The 22,270-nt window shown below is 38.0% G+C and overlaps 1 protein-coding gene and 1 pseudogene across 3 annotated transcripts in view; one reads left to right on the forward strand and one right to left on the reverse strand.

Moving 5' to 3' along the window:
• The window catches only part of PUS7L (pseudouridine synthase 7 like), a 146,256-nt gene that overhangs the window by 15,274 nt on the left and 108,712 nt on the right, over positions 1-22,270 (reverse strand). The window contains exons 11-12 of one of the 3 annotated variants that reach the window (XR_010116415.1): positions 16,075-16,225; positions 9,764-9,938 (exon numbers count right to left, since the gene is read on the reverse strand). The exons of the other annotated variants lie outside the window; for them this stretch is intronic. The gene's annotated coding sequence lies outside the window, so the exon portion shown is untranslated. Of the gene's footprint in view, positions 1-9,763; positions 9,939-16,074; positions 16,226-22,270 lie in introns of those variants that run through there. 3 annotated transcript variants of the gene reach the window in all.
• On the forward strand, positions 16,686-17,932 carry LOC129466355 (putative elongation factor 1-alpha-like 3; annotated as a pseudogene).

Raw genomic sequence — 22,270 nt, forward strand, 5'->3', positions numbered from 1 at the left:
TAAACATACTTTTTAAATTAAACTAAGAAATTTTATAGAATGGTTGGATTAAACTAGCCTTTAATTATATCAGAACTATTAGTTCTGGGATGATTAAATTATAAGTTGTCAACATTTCCTTTTAACTCTTTACATTTAGTAATTAATAATTTGATGAGAAAATTTTACTTTCAGCTAAGGTTAAAATATGGAATGATATAATTTAATTATGAAACTAGCAATAACAACCTCAACTAAGACACAGAGAGCCAAATATAATTACACAGGAATTCAGTTTTTATAGCTTTTTCAAAGGTGTCTATTTCAGATTTGTATTGGTTAATTTTAGGTTGTTAGTTACCTGATATAGGCTTTTTTTCATGTGTCATTCCTATAAAATCAAGTTTAATATAACTTCAGAAATAAAATTTTTATATTTCCTTTAGTGGTTTGTGCATAGAACTCATGAGCTACAGAGGAAAAATGTATTACCTATACAGTGTTTTTAGAAAGAGACATATTAATTTGTTATTTCAAAGTCACATAGATGAACTGTATATTTGATGAACAAATTGGCTCTGAAGCTTTTCTTTAAAAAAATAACACTAACGTTTTAAGAAGTCAATTGACACTTGGAACAGATTACTATTATTTTTAAAGCAGACCAATTTTAAACTTTAAATAACAGAATTATTTTAAACTTGTGGCTTTCTAGGAAATATATATTTTTAATTCTTGTGAATATATGAATAAATTAAATATCCTCCTAGGGAAAAATTAGAGTATTAACTATAGGTTTTAAACTTGTTTTAATAAGAATTTAGATCAAATATTGAATAACAGCAGAATAACTACACCCAAGGCAAGGAAAATTATTTTTCAACTTCTCTTCTTTAATGGCACCATGATAGAGAATCTTATAGTATTATCAAGTACTACCTTATAAAATATTAACTGTCTTATGATAATATTTCACTGTCTTACAGTATTAAGAGAGCAACTTAAATATCCAAATCTTATAGATTTCATGATTAATTTTTTTTGATATCCAAGTATGATGTGTAATGAAATTTTGTAGTTACGTTTAAAGTAAGGCCACTATAAGTTCTCAAATTATAGAGTTAATTCAGACAATTGAGTGAGCTGCCCCAAATCATCATTTCCTTATATGGAACTGAGATATAAATGGAGTTTGGGCCCTCTTCCCAAGGTTTCCCCAATGTTTTTTTGATCATGTAGTTCAACCACTTAGCAATTTGGGGGATTAATTAAAGATAGTAAAGAGAAAGCTACAGGAAGATATTATAAAATATCCCATGCTAAAAAGATTATGTGGTTAGGCTTGACAAATGCGAAGTGACATCTGCTGGGACCTTTTGTAAAAAGGGATAAAGGAATTGGTTCATCAAGAAAAAAAAGGATTCTTACCAGGAACCAGTGAGAAAAACAACACATCTTCTAAAAAGGAGCAGGGCTAAGCAAATGATTCACAAGGCTAAGCTCACAGTAGATGAAAGGCCATGATTTTTAATTCATTTTCTGTAGACCACAGATAAGGAATCCTCCAGATCAAAGCCTGGCAACACAATGGACACTAGCAAAATGCAACTAGGTCTAAAAACAGCTGTCGAGGGTTTAATGTGCACAGATGAAATACTTTGGCTGTACTGGATGATCTTTAAAGACTTTCACAGTTCTATTGTTGTATAATATTATACTATAAAATATGAACTAAAAGGACCTGTATATCTTTGAGTTGGTACTTTCTAATGTGTAAAAAAAAAAAGTAACTCACCTAGCAATGAAAAACTGGGCTACGGCAAATGGCTGAGGTATAAATATTTTAAGTTGAATGAGAATTTTCAATGCTATATCATTTTCAGGCAAGATTCCATGAGTTTTAGTGTTTAAAGGTGATAATTTTGGGAGAAAATATACATTATTTTATTAATTGGGTCAATGAGTTTATTAAAGGTATTGACTAAATTTCAAATACCAGGCTCATATCTTCATAATACTTTCCTCATCGTGTTCTAATTGTCTTCCCATAGGTGTAGAAAGTAATTAATAGGGTCACACAGGAGAGAATAGATTTATAACTTGGTTTGGTGAAGACTCATTTAAGTGATCTTCTATAGCGATGAAAGTGTCGGGTCTATGGGTTCCATTATTCCAAGTAGAAGACAAGTAACTTTAAAGAGATAGATCTTTCTTGTTTTGTAAAGACTGACATCACCTCTCTTAGGTATATAGATGTTCAGCTAGCAATGCCATTTTTGTTTTGACAATTTTTGTGAAAAACTGTCTCACTCAAGTGTAGAAAAATTTGGTCACCTGAGAAGATCTGGACTGCAAGGAGGTCCTGAGGACACTTTTACAACTAGAGCATTCCTGGACAATATTTTGGAGTCTTGGAGTGGGATAGGCTGTACCTTTAGATTTCCTGCATGAAAAGGTTTGAACACTGCAACCTGGGGACTGCTGAAGAAGGGTTTTCACAGTGCCTGAGAGGCAGAGTAAGAGTTACAAATTCATAAGTCTACAGATGCTAGACAGATATATTACCTGAGGAACGGGCACTGGAGGGCTTGCCTCACCTTAAAGGGACAGTTGCTTCATGGCTCCCATTCATGACACGGATTTTTGCCATGAATAAATGTTTTGCCTAGAATTGCCAGACTTTCTGATTTTTCAAGACAACCGAGAAATCCAAATTTTCATGCAAAAACTTTTGAAGTGAAGCCAACGAATTTAAGATTTTATTAAAACACTGTAAGGATTATACAAAACAAATCTAGCATGGTGGATTCAGCTCAGAGTACTTTGCATGCAATCTCCAGTATAAAGGACACACAACTAGAATGTAAGCTCCTGGAGGGAAGGACCTTGTCTTCAATACCCCTGCTAATATCTGATACCATAGCAGGTGTTTAACATGGAATTTCAATTCACATGTAAGTATTTTTATGTATGACATATTGACACCTCTAAGCTGTTCACTGGTAGGAGACTTGCAGAAGAGTGCTTGGCAGAAGAAAGCCTCTGGTTTCAATTTTCAGAGCCCACAGGAGCCTACATTTTGTTTACTTACTTGGGATCTTGGATTCAGGTTCAAGTTCCCTCCCTCAGCCACAGTTTCCTTCTCATCCCATCTCTGTTCTTACCTTATCAACTTCATTCATACTCCCCACAGTTGTGGGAGGTGATGGATTATAGGGTTTTTGGATGACAAATTAGGGAGGCTGGAGAGGGGAAAGTCACATGCATTGGGTGAACCCCTTCCTTAGCTTTCACTGGATTCTAAATTACAGTTAAAAAATATTTCTCAAATGCTATGCCAGCTAAGTAGTCCATGCTTATAAGACTGAACATCAAGTGTTACTTGACCATCTAGAAAAAGTGGAAAAAGTGAGCAGCAGAAAAAGTGAGCAGCAGAAAAAAGTGAGCAGGGAAATACCTGGCCAACATCTTACACGGGATCTATGAACATTCCCACTCATATACTGTTATATCCTGTCCAAAGGAGGATAAGCTTGCACGAGCCATAATTAAGAATTTTGTTTTCTGGCTCGCTGGAAGTGGACTTCACCTTTAATATATGACTATTGATAAAATTCTCAAATACATTTCCCATTAAATAAGAAGTAAGAATGACTGTAAAGATCACTGCTCATTTAAAAATTTAGCTGCATTGAGAATTTCCTGTTAGAACAGGATATAATAAAATGAAAAAGAGAAATCCATTAACTCAGGGTATGGTTATGTCTCATCATCTCAGAAGTCTGTTCTTGGCCTTTTTTTTTTTTTTTTTTTTTTTTTTTTTTTTTTTTTTGATATGGAGTCTTGCTCTGTCATCAGGCTGGAGTGCAGTGGCACGATCTTGGCTCACTGCAACCTCTGACTCCCGGGTTCAAGCAATTCTTCTGCCTCAGCCTCCTGAGTAGCTTGGGGCTACAGGCGCACGCCACCACTCCCAGCTAATTTTTGTATTTTTAGTAGAGACAGGGTTTCACCATGTTGGCCAGATGGTCTCGATCTCTTGACCTCATGATCCACCTGCCTCAGCCTCCCAAAGTGCTGGGATTACAGTCGTGAGCCACCGCGCCCGGCCCGGCCTTTTTCTTTTTTAACTTATTACACTATGCACTCCCCCGAAGTCATATTCTTCACTATTTTGGCTTCAATCATTATCTGTACACTCATGACAACCAAATATTTCAGCCTCCATGCCATAGACCAAACACTTACTAGATCGCTTCTGTTCAGTCTTCAGAATATAGTTTATTAGCACTTTCTCTGAACGAAACTTCTCTGACCTTCTAAGACTAGGTGCATTTTGCCCTTTATTTGCTCCTATCAGAGAATTTTTCCCATCCTGTGTTTATTTAATCAGTCAATAATTGAGTGCTAGGTGCTTACAATGTAAAAATAAGTAAATACAGGCAAATTCTGAGCGTGTAGTAGATACGCAATAAATATGTTAACTCCAGGCTAACATCAATATCCAAATGGGTGCTTGATAATGAGTGAGTCCCAACAGAATTCTACAATTCTGCTCTAGGACAGTGTTCAAAGAAGTGTGATCTGGCCAGGCACGGTGGCTCATGCCTGTAATCCCAGCACTTTTGAAGCCTGAAACAGGTGGATCACTTGAGGCCAGGTGTTCAAGACCAGCTTGGCCAACATGGCGATACCTTGTTTCTACTAAAAAATACAAAAATTAGCTGGCTGGGGTGGCACATGCCTGTAATCCTAGCTACCTGGGAGGCTCAGGCAGGAGAATCGCTTGAACCCGGGAGGCGGAGGTTGCAGTGAGCGGAGATCACACCATTGCACTCCAGCCTAGGTGACAGAGCAAGACTCAAAAAAAAAAAAAAAAAAAAAAAAGTGTGATCTATAGACCACCTTTTGAGCTCAACCCCAGATCTACTGAATCAGAATTTCTGTCAGTGAAATATGAAGACATGTATTTTTACAAGCTCCTCCAAATGGTGTTTAATTACCCTGATATTTGAGAGTCATTTGTCTAAGCCAAGACAATGGCAATGTCAGGCATTTGATTTGAATCATGAACTTAGCCAACAGCAGGAAATCCAGATGATAGACAACAGGTTCAGTTACCTCACAAAGTTTGAGAAGGATATCACCAGAATCCCAGCTATGTGTGCTGCAGATTCATGGCAGAGTCCAATATAAAACAATGAAATGACAAGCTGTGATGAACTATAGAAATGGTCCCTAACTTCACAGACAAATAAAGAAGCAGAGTAACTTCATTTATGAGTCTGTGCTCTCTGCCACTCTGCAATTCTTGTTCAATAGAGCTGTTTTCCTTATGGAAATCTAAAAGTTTTGCTTCCTAGAATGCTAACCATTTGATAAATATTATTACAAAATTACAAATTACTTCCAGAAACATGGTAATGGTTAGTGATGTCCTAAATGACCCTGTGGCCCTCAGAAAGATAACTTGATACCTATTCTCTGAGATCGGATATTCTAGAGTCCTATGACGTTAGCCACTCTTTAAAGGCCAGAGAAGACAGAAGAGTAGGTTAAAATGAGATCAAATGGCCGGTAGTGTCAGAGGCATTTGAACCAGAGCAACTCCATGTTGAATAGGGGCTGGATAAAATGAGGCTGAGACCTACTGGGCTGTATTCCCACATGGTTAAGGCATTCTAAGTCACAGGATAAGATAGGAGGTCAGCACAAGATATAGGTCATAAAAAATCTTGCTGATAAAACAGGCTGCAGTAAAGAAGCCAGCTGAAACCCACCAAAACCAAGATGGCCATGAGAGTGACCTCTGGTTGTCCTCACTGCCACATTCCCACCAGCGCATGACAGTTTACAAATGCCATGGCAACATCATGAAGTTACTCTATATGGTGTAAAAAGGGAGGCATGAATAACCCACCCTTTTTTTTTTTACCTTATCATCAAGAAATAACCACAAAAATGGGCAACCAGCAGCCCTTGGATTTGCTTTGTCTATGGAGTAGCCATTCTTTTATTCCTTTGCTTTCTTAATAAACTTGCTTTCACTTAAAAAAAAAATGACAAGCTGTGACTGCACTCATTAACACTGAATATCTACTGAGGTTATACAATAGTCCAGGCTCTAGACTGAATGATTTATATAAGCTATGTGCACTTAAACTTCACAACAGCCCCATAACATAACATTTTTATTATCCCCAAATAACAGATAAGAAAACTGAGGCACAGAATCATTCACTAAACTACCAAAGGACTGTACAATTAGCAATGTAGAGTTTATATAAATCCAGGCAATCTGCCTCCAGCTGCAATCAGGGAGAACTTTCCACTTGTAGAATAAGCTCTGCCCGGCAAAGTAAAAACCGGCAAAGTAGGAGACTATCCTGGAACAGCAGAATCTCCTGGCCATGCTTCCATTACTGGACAGTGACCCACTGAAACTCAACTTTCAGAACTGAGAAGGGTGGATGAGCTTGAAGAGTGTCTGGCTTATTGAAACGTCACATGGCTTCCCATAGTGGGCCCTCTTTGGAGACGTCACCCTTTCACTGCCCAACGTTGGTTCTCAATGGCCTCAGTGTGGCAGGTATCCAAAAGCTGGCTCCTTCAGGGTCCTTACCACTAAACAGTTATCTGAAGTAGAAAATCAGCTCCCCACCAAAGGAAGATTGTTTGCAGCCTTTTGCTGCTGAGGTTCTTCATCCAGCTTAGGTATCAGCAACACAGGCCAAGACCAGCTCTCCTCTGTGAGAAACACGTACTCTTGCCAAGCCAAAAAGTGAGAGTGAAGGCATCGTGCTGCTGTGAGCCTCACATCTCTCTCCAATTCTTCCCTCTCCTGTTCAGGTAGTGCAGACTCAAATCAGCAACACTGCTGATAAGCTGATTTCCAACTGGGGAACAAGATTCCCACCTCCCTTTGCTGCATCCTTAACCTTGTGTAAGTGATTATCTTAAAACAACCCTCCTTGATACTGAGGATTGCAAACAGCTCCCTCCCTCTCGCCTCTCTGCATGGACACTACTATCTCCAAAAGACTGATGATGACCCTTCTTTCACTTGGGCTTGAGGAAGAGGGGGTGAAAATGGTTGTTGGTGACAGGGTTAGTTATGTAATTAATTAAGATCTGCAGGAAGATAGCTAAATTAATTTCTGGAAGCTCCTTCAATGTAGAATACACAGAGCTTAGAAACTTTTGTTTCATATCTTAGAAACTTTTGTTTCAGTTTTTTACCTTAGCAGAAATTTGAGGAAAACAGGAAAAATATCACTTGGCTTTCTGTTACAAGAGTTTATCTCGTAAAAAAAATACCTCTTCATCTTATCCCATTCTTCATCAATCCATAGGAGTCTGGAATTTTATGGTGATAAAGTAAACTGTACAGTCAGTATTTTATTCCCATCTGTATTTTCGCTTTATTTCCCAACTATCAATCCAACTATGATGATAGACATGTGTTTCTGGAGAAAAGTTGAACCAAATCTATTACTGCCATGGAATATCTCTAATTCAAAGTTTCTGTGAGTTTAAGTAATTGGCTACTTGCTTGGATTATCTTCACTCTCATTGAACATCAGGGAGAAAGAAAGCTCAAATAAAATCAGGTCAGAATAAATGAAACCAAAGATGGATTGTTATGGACATTTAGGTCCCTCTTCAAGGAGGAAGGGCTTATTTCCCATCTGCTGGAAATATGGCCTGAAAACAACCCTCAATTATCAGCCTTCTTTAGCTGGAATGTCATGGCTCTAGAAAATTGCCTCCCCTAAAGTTTCATCTCCTTCCAAGGTCAGATCTTATCCAATAATTAATTTGCATGGGGTATAATGTCCAGCCCCAGCCACAACTCAGAATAATTGGAATGACCCTCTTAGATCCAGAGCTCCCCATGTGTTGTTGGCTGAGACCTTCACTGGGATCACATCACAGCTCCACTTCTCCCTATGCCCAATCTTGCTTCCATCACATCCCTTCCTCTGTGTTTGTTCCAAGAATACTTCCTAATATACATTCCACATGGGTTCCTGGGGTACCTGAGATACAGGCAGAGGTCAGAATCACAGCATTTCACCAGTTTCATTGTTTTTTTTTTTTTAATTTAAATTATAGAGAAAATATTATTTAAGGAAATATTTCATTATGTAAGAAGATTACAATTTTAGAAGCTAATTTTAGAGTCTGAAGAATATTTGGTTTAGATTTAAACAGTCTCAAAGAGAATTATGGAAAGTGGAATAATGACAGTATCCTGTATGATTTCTATAATTTATTGTTTTTATGAAAATATTTGTGCAATTTTTAAAAAGAAGATATTACATAGATGTATTCAATCAAATAAATTAAGGGATTATTTACTGGCATGAAAACCAGAAGAGCATCTAATGCTGGCTCAGAAGAGAGAATCGATACGGTAAAGAGAGTTGCAGCGTTATACTAAGGCCAAGATCCATACACAAAACCCTAGGAAGATCACTATCTATCTACTCAATGTCTCTTTTATGAATGTTTTTCCAGTCCAGCTCTTTGGTAGATGGCAGGCTTTATACAGAAGAGGAGTCTGGCACTAAACAAATTCTATGTTCCTTCAAAAGTTCTCTACTTTACAACCTTTCTTCTCCAGTGATGGGTTCTACTTTCCTTCTGTTCCAAGTGCAGAGTCATGAAATTCAACCTCTATTTTGCTGCAACGTGGACAACTCAATACACCATGCCGTAATGAGCATTTTGAATATAATTGATTTTCAAGTAGATGAACTCTACTTAGTTCCTTTTAAATATTTTTCTCTAGTGTGATCAAACACACAGTTGGAAAACCTTACAGTTATATTGGAATAACTTCTTTTTCTAGCAGCATTTTGCAGAAGTTATCTAGGGAGTAAAACATGCTGTATTAACACTTCTCTATCCATCAGAAGTTTTCATTAATTCTGACCAAATAGATCAAATAAAGCTATTTCAGTGGCATGATGAAAGCGTAATCCTAATTAATGGCATTGGAATAACAATGTATAGATTGAACCATCAGAGGCTACATTATAAATCTGACCTTACACCATAGAGCAATTTTGCCCATTATCCCAAGAAAAGGAAGGAATTTGCTGAGCATACCTATTTATTTCCAATCATTTGTAATGTTTAAAATAGACTTGTAATTGTCCATAGTTTTGAATTTATTTTTAATCAGAGTTATAGGAAAAACTTTTAATTAAGCGACTGAAATATAATTTTCTGAAATAGCTCAAGTATGTTCTTGGATCCTGGAGGTTTGCATGGCCTTGATCATGGCATCTTCTTTAGGCACTGTCTGGAAATACTTTCTCTGAAGGGAATTGAACCCAACTGTCTACTAATTGTGTTTTAATTATTTATTTTTGGAATCAGTTTTCCACATTTTAAAAAATTCATAGCTCCCACAAACACATAAATAACTTCAGGTAATGTGAAATTTTGGTTGTAATACACATGTTAAAATGCAAAATAGTCTTACCTTTAAGATTTTTATTTTATCAATTTAATATTAACTTTTAATGCTAATTGTGCACTTTTTAATGAAAATAGTTTTATTAAAATATATTATGAGCAGATATGATATTATACTTTGGTTTTAGAGCAGTAAATCCATGGTTTTATTAAAATATGGTGAGTACATTGAACTCGCACTATTTGCATACTTGTAATATTTGTGGACTAGTAATTTCAAAAGAAATCAAATAGTTGGTTATGCAACTTAAAAGATAGATAATAACAAAGCAATAACAAAATGGAATCCACAATGGAGTTGTTTACCAAGTGACTTTACTTATATTGGATACACCATCCCTCAAAAGAGAAAAGAACTAATGTGCCAAGTAGAAAACATGCATTTCACTACATAGTAGCTCTCTCAACATGGGCAACTTACCTAAATTCTAAACTTCAGCTTCTTCAAATAGAGGCGATAATTCACAATGTGACTGTAAGAATAATTAAGGTAACATAAGTAAAGTGCTTATAGCATATATGAAGTTCCTCACACACAGGTAGGATTCAAAAAATCATAATGATCATTAATATTTGCCATCAACGTATCTGCATTTCTGTTTCTATCACTAGCTATGAGTCCTGGGCAAGTCATCAAGATCCTCTGACTTACATTTTCCTTGTGAGTAATATAGGGCATTAATAGGACTTGAATGGTCTTCTGTACAGGTTGTTTTGAGGATTAAATGAGATAGTATATGTGAAGGCAAAATGTCCATCATTACAGTCCTAACTTTTCAGATGAGGAAACTAAAGTCTAATAGCTGAAAGCAAACTATTCAAGGCCAGGTTACTAGCAAGTAGCTGAGCCAGGGTTTAAAAACCAAACCTTCAATTCCTGAACCCACGACTCATTTCATCTTATCACACAGCTGCCTCTAGTAAAGTTTTTAAGAACTTCCTTTGCATAGTCCAGGATTAGTCCCAGGGCATGGGATAGGATTAAGTTTTTAAAAGAAGCATAAGAACCTCAGCTGCTAGGGTGAAAGGTCATGGGAGTGGAGAACTATAACACCAACCATACTATTTTTAATAATAGGCCTCCCTGACTACTGAATTCAGTAGCATTGCTGAAGTCAATCTTTGACTTTTCCTTCATCACCCACAGCTACTTTTCCAAGTCTCACTCTTTCTTCCCTTAAAATTTTTCCATTATCCACAATTTTCTCCCCATTTTCACTGCTAACACTCCAGCACAGCCTTTATTGCTCTATGCCTGGTACAGCAAATAACCTTAGGCTGTTATCTCCTCCCTCTACCAATTACCCTCAACAATACTGCTAGATGGCTCTCCCAGAGATACCACTTTTCAGATTTACGATGCCTGGGATTATCCATTGTTGTGCTGGACCTGGCTCTCACCAGCTGGAGAAAGTGGATTGTGCACATGTCTTCTCAAACACTGCCTTCAGCAAAGTCATGTTGATAACTTTAAATAGTCCATTGTGGGTGCATTTATACCATAGACATCAGCAAACACTATGAATCAGGGCATATTTTCCCCCAGGGGGCTTATTGTTAAACATTTAGCAGCACCGATTACATCTGACATAGTCATTACTTACAGGTACTATATACAGCGTCTGACACACAGTAGTACTCAGCATACATTTGCTTAATAAATTACAGATGTTCGTCCCCTCATAAATCTGTATGTCTTGTCTGCACAATTCATAGTCCAACTCTACTGCCTAGCTTTCTAGACCTGCCTCATTTGGTCCTCCACTAGAAAGTCAACGTTTTTATTCTAAGACTGAGTTCTGGGCTGGGCACGATGGTTCACACCTGTAATTCCAGCATTTTGGGAGGCCGAGGCAGGTGGATCACTTGAGGCCAGGAGTTCAAGACCACCCTGGCCAACATGATGAGACCCTGTCTCTCAGGTGCGGTAGCACATGCCTGTAATCCAGCTACTTGGGAGTCTGAGGCACAAGAATCGCTTGAACCCAGGAGGCAGAGGTTGCAATGAACCCCTATTTAAAGAAGCTGAAATTTAGAAATTAGGTAAGTTGCCCATGTTGAGAGAGCTACTATGTAGTGAAATGCATGTTTTCTACTTGGCACATTAGTTCTTTTCTCTTTTGAGGGATGGTGTATCCAATATAAGTAAAATCACTTGGTAAACTTAACTCCATTGTGGATTCCATTTTGTTATTGCTTTGTTATTATCTATCTTTTAAGTTGCATAACCAACTGATTTATTTTAAAATTAATAATCCACAAATATTACAAGTATGCAAATAGTGGAAGTGAGTTCAATATACTCATCATATTTTAATAAAAACCATGGCTTTGCTGCTCTAAAACCAAAGTATAAGATCATATCTGTTCATAACATATTTTAATAAAACTATTTTCATTAAAAAGTGCACAATTAGCATTAAACCATATTGATGGCACCACTGCACTCCAGCCTGGGTGACAGAGCGAGACTCTCATTAAAAAAATTAAAAATAAGACTGAATTCCACTTAAGCTGCTGAGGCCACCACTGGTGCTGGCATGGTCTATGACTAATCCCTCCTCTAGGCCTCAGGTCCTTCTCTTTCTCCCACCTGGAAAGCTGTCTCCTTCTACTTGTGCAAATCCTGCTAGTTCTTTACAGTCCAGATCAGATTTCACATCTTCGCTGAAAATTCCATCATTCTAAGACCTTCTCATCTCTATGTAGATAGTCCATTTATTTGTCATTTCATTACTTTGTATTGTTTCATTCCCATTAGTTTTATTTCTATAGCTATATCACAAACTCCTTAAAAGCATTGTCCACTTTTTTTTTTTCTTATTTGTATTTCCACAAGTCAGGTACTATACATTAAGACTGAAGAAGTACATCTGGCCCAGTTGTTCCCAAACACTTTTTCATGGTCTGATCCAAAACATTCTTCTCAGATAAATTCTAGACTGTTCTTTTTGAGGCACTTAATGCCCATACACCTCCAACCCTCAAGCTCACAGTGCTCAGTGTAAGGGGAACCTTTGAGCTTCCTAACCACAAGCTGCTCTAGCAAGTCATCCAAACTGCAGCCAAAGGTATGGCACAATCATTGCTTGGACTTTCAGTTTAGTTTTCCCAGAATATTCCAAATGAAATAAAATAGGTTTTATTTTCTACTTTTTGCCAACACTTCTATGTATTGCAAATAGTATTTTCTATGTTAAACTGTGAAAAAATAATATAGTATAGGAAACAGTTGGAAGAATAAGCTCTACTTTGTGATATATAATCAAATATAGATTTCCAAATTGAAAATTGTTCAAAGAAATAATTATTTATGGAAATGGTATAAAATAAGCCTTTATATTATAAATGTATGCAATTTTAATAATATTTTTGCTCTGTGAATACATATGTGCATATGTATGCATGAATGTCTTACCTCGATAAGGACATCTGTATTCTGCAATTGAGTCCCTCTACCTTTTTTGCTGGTAAAAATGACTTTCGTTTTATTAAGTAATGGTGATAGTTGAATAAAGTTCATTTAATAGCTTTATTTGCAAAACTAAAAAGTTGGCAATTCGATGATTTTTATTCTACTCCAGCCTCATCAAAACCTTAAATATGTATATATGTATATATACATATTTATGTATCCATTTATGTGTATGCATACATATATGTATATTTGCCTTAGTTCATTTGGCTGCTATAACAAAATTACTATAAACTGAGTAATTTATAAAAATAGAAATTCATTGCTTACAGTTCTAGAGGCTGGGAAGTCCAATATCAAGGCACTAGCAGATTCAGTGTTTGGTGAGGGCTTGCTCTGTACGTCAAAGATGGCACCTATTATTGCATCCTCACATGGCAGCAGCAGAGAATGCTATGATCTCACATGGCAGGAGAGGCCAGGAAACTGCTTTTAAATTTCTTTTATAAGGGCATTAATTCCATTCGTGAATGTGGAGACCTCATTACTTAATTACTTCCAAACAGGCCCCACCTCTAAGTACCACCACAATGGGAATTAGGTTTCAATGTAAATTTTGGAAGAATTAGACCAAAGCAATATGTATAGGTACATATGTATGTGCAGTAAAGGGTTAACTTGGACTTGGGCTATTCAAATCCTGTGCATTCCAACCGTCTTCAAGGCTGGCCTTGACTAGCTCCTAAGGGATAACCCATAAGGTCTTGGAATATTCTACCTAATAAACATGTCACTTTATACCCGAGCTTTGGGCCATGTCAGAAGTGTTTCTGCTAACAATGTGATGTATGGTGAATGCCTGTTTTTGTTCACCTGGGACCTAGGGCCATTCTCTATCAGTTTGACCTCTGGGAGGGACTGGAGACAGAGTAGCTAAGTTCAGTCATGACAGCACCTCATGCCTACATGACTGACCCCCAAAACTGATCCCAAAAACGCTGGAGTGAGTTTTCCTGGTTGGCCACACATGCCGTCACACCTTGTTACTGAGAAAATTAAGCACTGTCTGCTGTTTCTACAACTTCATTTGAAGAAGATACCTGAAACCATATGCTTACCTCTAGATTTCTGTGTGTTTTTCCTTTGCTGATTTTAATCTGTATCTTTTCTGCTGTAATAATCTGCAACCATGGGTATAACAGCTTTCTGAGTTCTGTGAAACCTTCCAGTGAAGCATCAAATCTAAGGATGGTCTTGGGGACCCCCAGTACAACCTATATGAGTATATGTGATTCACTGGTTGTGAAACTCAAAACCTTGATAACCACTGACCTCAGTTCATCCTCCTTCATTTCCACCTCCAGCATACCCCAACTTTACCCTGCCTCACCCACATCCCTATCTCCTGCCTCCTTTTCTCCATTTATAAATGAAGGAACATAGGCCCAGGGAGGTTAAGTAATTTTCAATATAATATTTAACATTCTGTAATATAATTATTTAGTCATCACAAAAATCCCAGAGGTAGGAACTAAAATCTTTATTTATAAGTGAGAACTCTGAAGGCTTGAGTAAGATACTTGTCAGAGGTCATCAGCTAGTTAAGGTATGGAGTTGGGATTTAAGTCCAGATATTCTGACTCTAGACCCCAGCTCCTAACCTCTGTGTTCCAGTGTCTCAATGAATTAAAGAATGAATGAATTAATCACTGCTATTAACCCTATCAAACCTTCTGTTCACTTTCTTGGGATTACTAGCACACATTGTCTATGACGAAGCAGGCCATTCATCATTAATGACTTAGACCAAAGAATATTGACTTACATAGCAGAGCCAATGCACTTAGCCGTATAGGTATGTTGTGCCATTTGCCATGTGTGCTCTATGAGTGACGCCTCCTAGAGGTATTCAATGCAGTGGCCTAACACTAAGCCTAATTGCTGAACAATTAGGCAATCTGAGAAGTAAAAAGCTTAATTCAGGGGGCATACAAGGTTTATAATTGGGACTATTCATCTACCTGCAAAAAAGATTCCCTTTGAAGTACAATGATTAAATGCTTATGTTTGTAGTTTGCTAAGAACTTCAGTATACAAGGATAGATCAGATACTGTTTCTGCACTTATATTTCTTAATATTTAATTGGGGAGAGAAGCCAGTGGTTCACTCACAAATTATAATTTGAAGAACTCACCATAAAGACTGAAATTCACCAGGCCATCATTTTTTTTCTTATAACAATGCAGTCAACTTATCACCACTTAATGAGAGGCAGCATAACTAGGCAGTTAAGAACACAGATTGGAGAGCTTGAATCCCAGCTTCATTGCCAGAAGTTTTGTGAATTTGGCCATGTTATTCAACCTCTCAATGCCTACATTTCTTCGTATGTAAAATGTGAATGATAACAATAGAGATACTCAAAATGAACTAATATTTCCAAATGTTTAGCACAAGGTCTAGCACATGGTAAATGCTGCATAAGTATATATTAAGTAAGTATTGTGCTTAGAGAGAACTTCAAATCTTTTTTTTTCATTCTCACTGATTTATCATTTCTAACATGTCTTATACATTTAGAAGACTTTAGTTAGCTTATGTTGTTTGGTCACATTTAAGGATAAGATGAAAGAAAAATAGAGGGGGGGAAATAATCCATATTAACATCATTGCTTTTCCTTGCCATCAGTAGATTGAAAATCTACTCAGGATGCACAGTTTCTGGTTCTGGGAAAACTGTTAAACACACTGGAATTATTTCGTATCACAGAAACAAACACACACAAACATTTTGTGAACTCTTAACCAGCAGGTGAGGAAATTAAAGTCAAGTTTAAAGTCTCCATGAGAAAGGCTCGAATTACAATACAAATTTGCCCTCAACTAACATAAATGACTTCAGAAAAAAAACTGGAAATTTCAGGCGCTCCCAAACAAAACAAATTCAAAGTTCTGTTTACCTCATAATTGTCTTTTGCAGTCCAAGCAGACCGACAGAATGAATCAAACTTCTAAGATGTGGTGACATTTAGTTATCCTACTTAGATAGGTACAAATATTTTTAGAAATTTGCCTAGAGTCTAACAGGAAAAAGTACTGGAACAAAAGAAAGATTTCTATATTTGCTGCATTGTCCTTGTACTAACTCAACAACGAAAATAAGAATCAAGGAATACAACAATTAGGTACCCACCTCTGAAGTGTTTAAAGGAGTAATTGACCTTTCACAGGCTGAGGTAGTTACATATGTTTTATTCCATAATTATTTACTTTGGAAATAACAGAGTAGCTATTTAACTTCCTTTTTCTTTCCTTTTACCCCATTGATGTAAGGCAGACCTTTTCTGTAAAAGGAAACAGGATCTTAATAAATCATTGGCAACAATCAAACTTAATCATAATCACCTCTCACCTACAAGAGGGATCAAAAGTTAAATCTGCATATTTTATTTCCATCATGACTTTCTCTCTATTTTGAAATTATCTTGTTCAAATGTATCCAAATAACAACCTTCACTAATTTTGCTTGAAGATACTAGAAAATGCTGTGGCAAACTGTCCAAAATAACTTCCTAGAAATTCTGAGCAAATTGGACTGCTTTAATTTTACAATACCTATTAAAAATACAAGAACAAGAAAAAGCGATTAAAATTACCTTCCTTCAAGTATGCCTGGGTCTTGGATAAACTGAAAGATGAGCTTGAATATTGTATCACCATTGATATCTCCCTGTGGAAATCTGAGACCAGCAAGACTACACAACTGTCATTGATGCCCCAGGACACAGAGACTTCATCAAAAACATGATTACAGGGACATCTCAGGCTGACTGTGCTGTCCTGATTGTTGCTGCTGGTGTTGGTGAATTTGAGGCTGGTATCTCCAAGAATGGGCAAACCTGAGAGCATGCCCTTCTGGCTTGTATACTGGGTGTGAAACAACTAATTGTTGGTGTTAACAAAATGGATTCCACTGAGCCATCCTACAGCCAGAAGAGATATGAAGAAATCGTTAAGGAAGTCAGCACTTACATTAAGAAAACTGGCCACAACCTGACACAGTAGCATTTGTGCCAATTTCTGGTGAGAATGGTGACAACATGATGGAGCCAAGTGCTAACATGCCTTGGTTCAAGGGATGGAAAATCACCCATGAGAATGGCAATGCCTGTGGAGCCACGCTGCTTGAGGCTCTGGACTGCATCCTACCACCAACTCATCCAACTGACAAGCCCTTGCGCCTGCCTCTCCAGGATGTCTACAAAATTGATGGTATTGGTACTGTTCCTGTTGGCCGAGTGGAGACTGGTGTTCTCAAAAACGGTATGGCAGTCACCTTTGCTCCGGTCAATGCCACAATTGAAGTAAAGCCTGTTGAAATGCACCATGAAGTTTTGAGTGAAGCTCTTCCTGGGGACAATGTGGACTTCAATGTCAAGAATGTGTCTGCCAAGGAGGTTCGTCATGGCAACGTTGCTGGTGACAGCAAAAACGACCCAACAATGGAAGCAGCTGGCTTCACTGCTCAGGTGATTATCCTGAACCATCCAGACCAAATCAGTGCTGGCTATGCTCCTGTACTGGATTGCCACATGGCTCACATTGCATGCAAGCTTGCTGAGCTGAAGGAAAAGACTGGTAGCACTTCTGGTAAAAAGTTGGAAGATGGCCCTACTTTCTTGAAGTCTGGTGATGCTGCCATCATTGATATGGTTCCGGGCAAGCCCATGTGTGTTGAGAGCTTCTCAGTCTACCCATCTCTGGGTCGCTTTGCTGTTTGTGATATGAGACAGACAGTTGCTGTGGGTGTCATCAAAGCAATGGACAAGAAGGCTGCAGGAGCTGGCAAGGTCACCAAGTCTGCCCAGAAAGCTCAGAAGGCTAAATGAATATTATCCATAATACCTGTCACCCAAGTCTTAATCAGTGGTGGAAAACAGTCTCAGAACTGTTTGTTTCAATTGGCCATTTAAGTTTAATAGTAAATGACTGGTTAATGATAACAATGCATCATAAAATCTTCAGAAGGAAAGGAGAATGTTTTATGGACCACTTTGGTTTTTGTTGTTGTTTTCTTTTTTCTTTTTCTTTCTTTTTTTTTTTTAATGTGTGTGGCCATTTTAAGTCATTGGTTTTTAAAATAAGTACTTTTTAATGAAAACAACTTGACCAAAAATCTGTCACAGAATTACAGAATTTTGAGACCCATTAAAATGAAGTTTACTAAGAAATATATATATATATATAATATATGTATATTTTTTAAAGAAATAATAGTAATCTCACCTAAGCTCTCCCCAAGAATAGGAAATAGGAAACTCTTCCTACCTGGGTGAAATTTGATGAGAAAGAATGATGTGAGCAGATTTTTAAAGTAATTTGGGGAGTACACACCATAAACTTTAGAAACAAATAGAATTTTATAACTGTTCTGATTTTCAACTCTAATTAAAGCTCAAAAAAGTTGCTTCTTGGTGTAACTAAATTTTTACCAATAGAATAAAGAAATTCATGTATACAGTATTTGTTGAATACCTCTCTTCTCCCTTCTTTTTTTTTTTTTGAGACGGAGTCTCGCTCTGTCGCCCAGGCTGGAGTGCAGTGGCGCAATCTCGGCTCACTGCAAGCTCCGCCTCCCGGGTTCACGCCATACTCCTGCCTCAGCCTCTCTGAGTAGCTGGGACTACAGGCGCCTGCCATCACGCCCGGCTAATTTTTTGTATTTTTAGTAGAGACAGGGTTTCACCGTGGTCTCGATCTCCTGACCTCGTGATCCACCCGCCTCGGCCTTCCAAAGTGCTGGGATTACAAGCGTGAGCCACCGCGCCCGGCCCCTTCTTTTTAACTTCTCCCGACAGTGGCTGTCCCTCGTGTATTAACATGCACAATTGCCTTCCTTCCTCAAAACTTTCCCTTAGCCCTGTCATTTCCTCTGCCATCTACTCCCTACCTTAGCCATCCAGACTTGAAAGATTAACTAGATTTTTGTCTCTAATTTTTCACTTCCCGTTTTTTCTTTTAGCTTCAGCAATCTGATTTTGGTAATTCTACTCAAAATGCTTTCAGAAAAGTCACAAATGAACCCCAAATTGCCAAATGCAACGTGAGCTTTTTAGTCTTTGTTTTGCTGGACTTTTCTGCTGCACTTAACACTGTTAATGAGGAAATGCTTCTTGAAACTTTTCTCCATTGACAACTCCATTATATTTCTGCCTCTTTGGGTCCTTCTTCCTTTGATTACTTTATATCTTTCCTTCAGGGGCCCAAGAGGTGTGAAGACTATATGAGTACAGTTTCAAAAAGTAAACAGCCTTTCAGAAAAAATTAAGGAATGCAAATTTACTGGTTATATACATGAAGTAGAATTGCAAGAATATATTTCTAAATAGGTGTTCTATTCAACTTTTTAACATATGCAATATTTTTATTTAGCAAATTAATGTATGTATTTATAATTGCTCTGCTAAAGCTTTGAAGAAACATTTTATTAAGTTGATTAAATATTGCCTCTCATTTTCTGTGAATTTATTATGAAAAATGTAAAGTCTGGAAATAATATTTAATGCTATCTGAAATTCTGATTTAATTAATTTGAATCTAAGTTAATTAGAATTGCAACCAACTCTATGTTTCACTGATTAAAACATTTTAAATGCATCATGATAAGTTGTATTACTATCCTTAAATTAAGTAACCACATTTAGAAGAAAAAATAGCTACACATTTAAACTTCTATCCTGCTCATCTTTGGAAACTTTAGGGATGACCCTTTCTTGCTTTCAAGACAAATCAGAATTTTCAGCATTCAGAATATAAGTGACAAGGTTGATAAGACAAGACATATATTACTTTCTATGAAACCTTTAAAAGCCAAACCAGTTATTCACCAGCACAGCTCCATACACAACAGAGAGACTGAGAGTCTTCCTAGAAGTACTTCACAATTGGCCCTTTCTACAAGTGAAATAAGAACATAATTGTAATCTCTACCTAATAGCCTGAAGCCTTTCCCTAGTAGTCAGTTTAAACTGAATTAAACTACACATGAATATACAAGTCAACAATTGAAGGGAGATCGCAAAATATGGGCCAAGAGAGTCCGGACTGAGATGCTAGAAAATTATGGCTTTTCTAAGTACCAGAAAGAATTTATATTAACTTGCCCTTTTGCAAGAGAAAAAAAAAGTAGTTGAGAAGTAGTTTTATCAAACACTTTTTTGAATCAGAAAAGCAAGTGCTATTCACCTCACTGTAACTGCGGATACAGTTTAAAGTCTAAATGTGTCCTCAAAATAAGGAACACATGCAAATAATCATCTGTGAACTTAATGTATATGATTCTGATAAATTCTCTGAAAGCAGTATTTCAAGCTGGGCAAATTTACAAAATGGTAAAATATATGTTGAATTCACCCAAACAAATAATTTCAGCTATTTGCTACAAATCACAATCTCACATTGGTGGTTGCTCACTCATCTAATAAATTATAGTCTTCTGATTAATGATCTAGTCCACAAAATCAGAGAAAACCATAGACCAAAATTTAGGATGTTTATTTTCAATTTTTAAATCTTTCTTAAAACAGTTTTGCTTGGGAGCCAAGACGGCGGAATAGGAACAGCTCCCGTCTCCAGCTCCCAGCCCCAGCGACACAGAAGACAGGTGATTTCTGCATTTCTGCTTGAGGTACCGGTTTCATCTCACTAGGGAGTGCCTAACAGTGGGTGCAGGACAGTCGGTGAAGCGCACTGTGCGTGAGCCGAAGCAGGGCGAGGCATTGCCTCACTCAGGAAGCGCAAGGGGTCAGGGAGTTCCCTTTCCTAGTCAAAGAAAGGGGAAACAGACGGCACCTGGAATATCGGGTCAGTCCCATCCTAATACTGCGCTTTTCCAACGGGCCTGGAAAACGGCACACTAGGAGATTGTGTCCCGCACCTGGCTCGGAGGGTCCTATGCCCACAGAGTCTTGCTGATTGCTAGCACAGCAGTCTGAGATCACGCTGCAAGGCGGCAACGAGGCTGGGGGAGGGGCGCCCGCCATTGCCCAGGCTTGCTTAGGTAAACAAAGCAGCCAGGAAGCTCGAACTGGGTGGAGCCCACCACAGCTCAAGGAGGCCTGCCTGCCTCTGTAGGCTCCAACTCTGGGGGCAGGACACAGACAAACAAAAACCCAGTAAGAACCTCCACAAACTTAAATGTCCCTGTCTGACTGACAGCTTTGAAGAGAGTAGTGGTTCTCCCAGCACGCAGCTGGAGATCTGAGAACGGACAGACTGCCTCCTAAAGTGGGTCCCTCACCCCTGAGCAGCCTAACTGGGAGGCACCCCCCCAGTAGGGACAGACTGACACCTCATTCAACCGGGTACTCCTCTGAGACAAAACTTTCAGAGGAACTATCAGACAGCTGAATTTGTGGTCTCACGAAAATCTGCTGTTCTGCAGCCACCGCTGCTGACACCCAGCCAAACAGGGTCTGGAGTGGACCTCTAGTAAACTCCAACAGACCTGCAGCTGAGGGTCCTGTCTGGTAGAAGGAAAACTAACAAACAGAAAGGACATCCACACCAAAAATCCATCTGTACATCACCATCATCAAAGACAAAAAGTAGATAAAACCACAAAGATGGGGAAAAAACAGACCAAAAAAACTGGAAACTCTAAAAAACAGAGCACCTCTCCTCCTCCAAAGGAACGCAGTTCCTCACCAGCAATGGAACAAAGCTGGATGGAGGATGACTTTGATGAGTTGAGAGAAGAAGGCTTCAGACGATCAAACTACTCTGAGCTACGAGAGGAAATTCAAAACAATAGCAAAGAAGTTAAAAACTTTGAAAAAAAATTAGAAGAATGGATAACTAGAATAACCAATGGAGAGAAGGGCTTCAAGGAGCTGATGGAGCTGAAAGCCAAGTTTCGAGAACTACGCGAAGATTGCAGAAGCCTCAGTAGCAGATGCGATCAACTGGAAGAAAGGGTATCGCTGATGGAAGATGAAATGAATGAAATGAAGAGAGAAAGAAAGTTTAGAGAAAAAAGAATAAAAAGAAATGAACAAAGCCTCCAAGAAATTTGGGACTATGTGAAAAGACCAAACCTACGTCTGATTGGTGTACCTGAAAATGATGGGGAGAATGGAACCAAGTTGGAAAACACTCTGCAAGATATTATCCAGGAGAACTTCCCCAATCTAGCAAGGCAGGCCAGCATTCAGATTCAGGAAATACAGAGAACGCCACAAAGATACTCCTCGAGAAGGGCAACTCCAAGACACATAATTGTCAGATTCACCAAAGTTGAAATGAAGGAAAAAATGTTAAGGGCAGCCAGAGAGAAAGGTCAGGTTACCCACAAAGGGAAGCCCATCAGACTAACAGCTGATCTCTCAGCA

Source organism: Symphalangus syndactylus, chromosome 17 (assembly GCF_028878055.3).
Source record: "Symphalangus syndactylus isolate Jambi chromosome 17, NHGRI_mSymSyn1-v2.1_pri, whole genome shotgun sequence".
In the NCBI taxonomy this organism is placed as follows: domain Eukaryota; kingdom Metazoa; phylum Chordata; class Mammalia; order Primates; family Hylobatidae; genus Symphalangus; species Symphalangus syndactylus.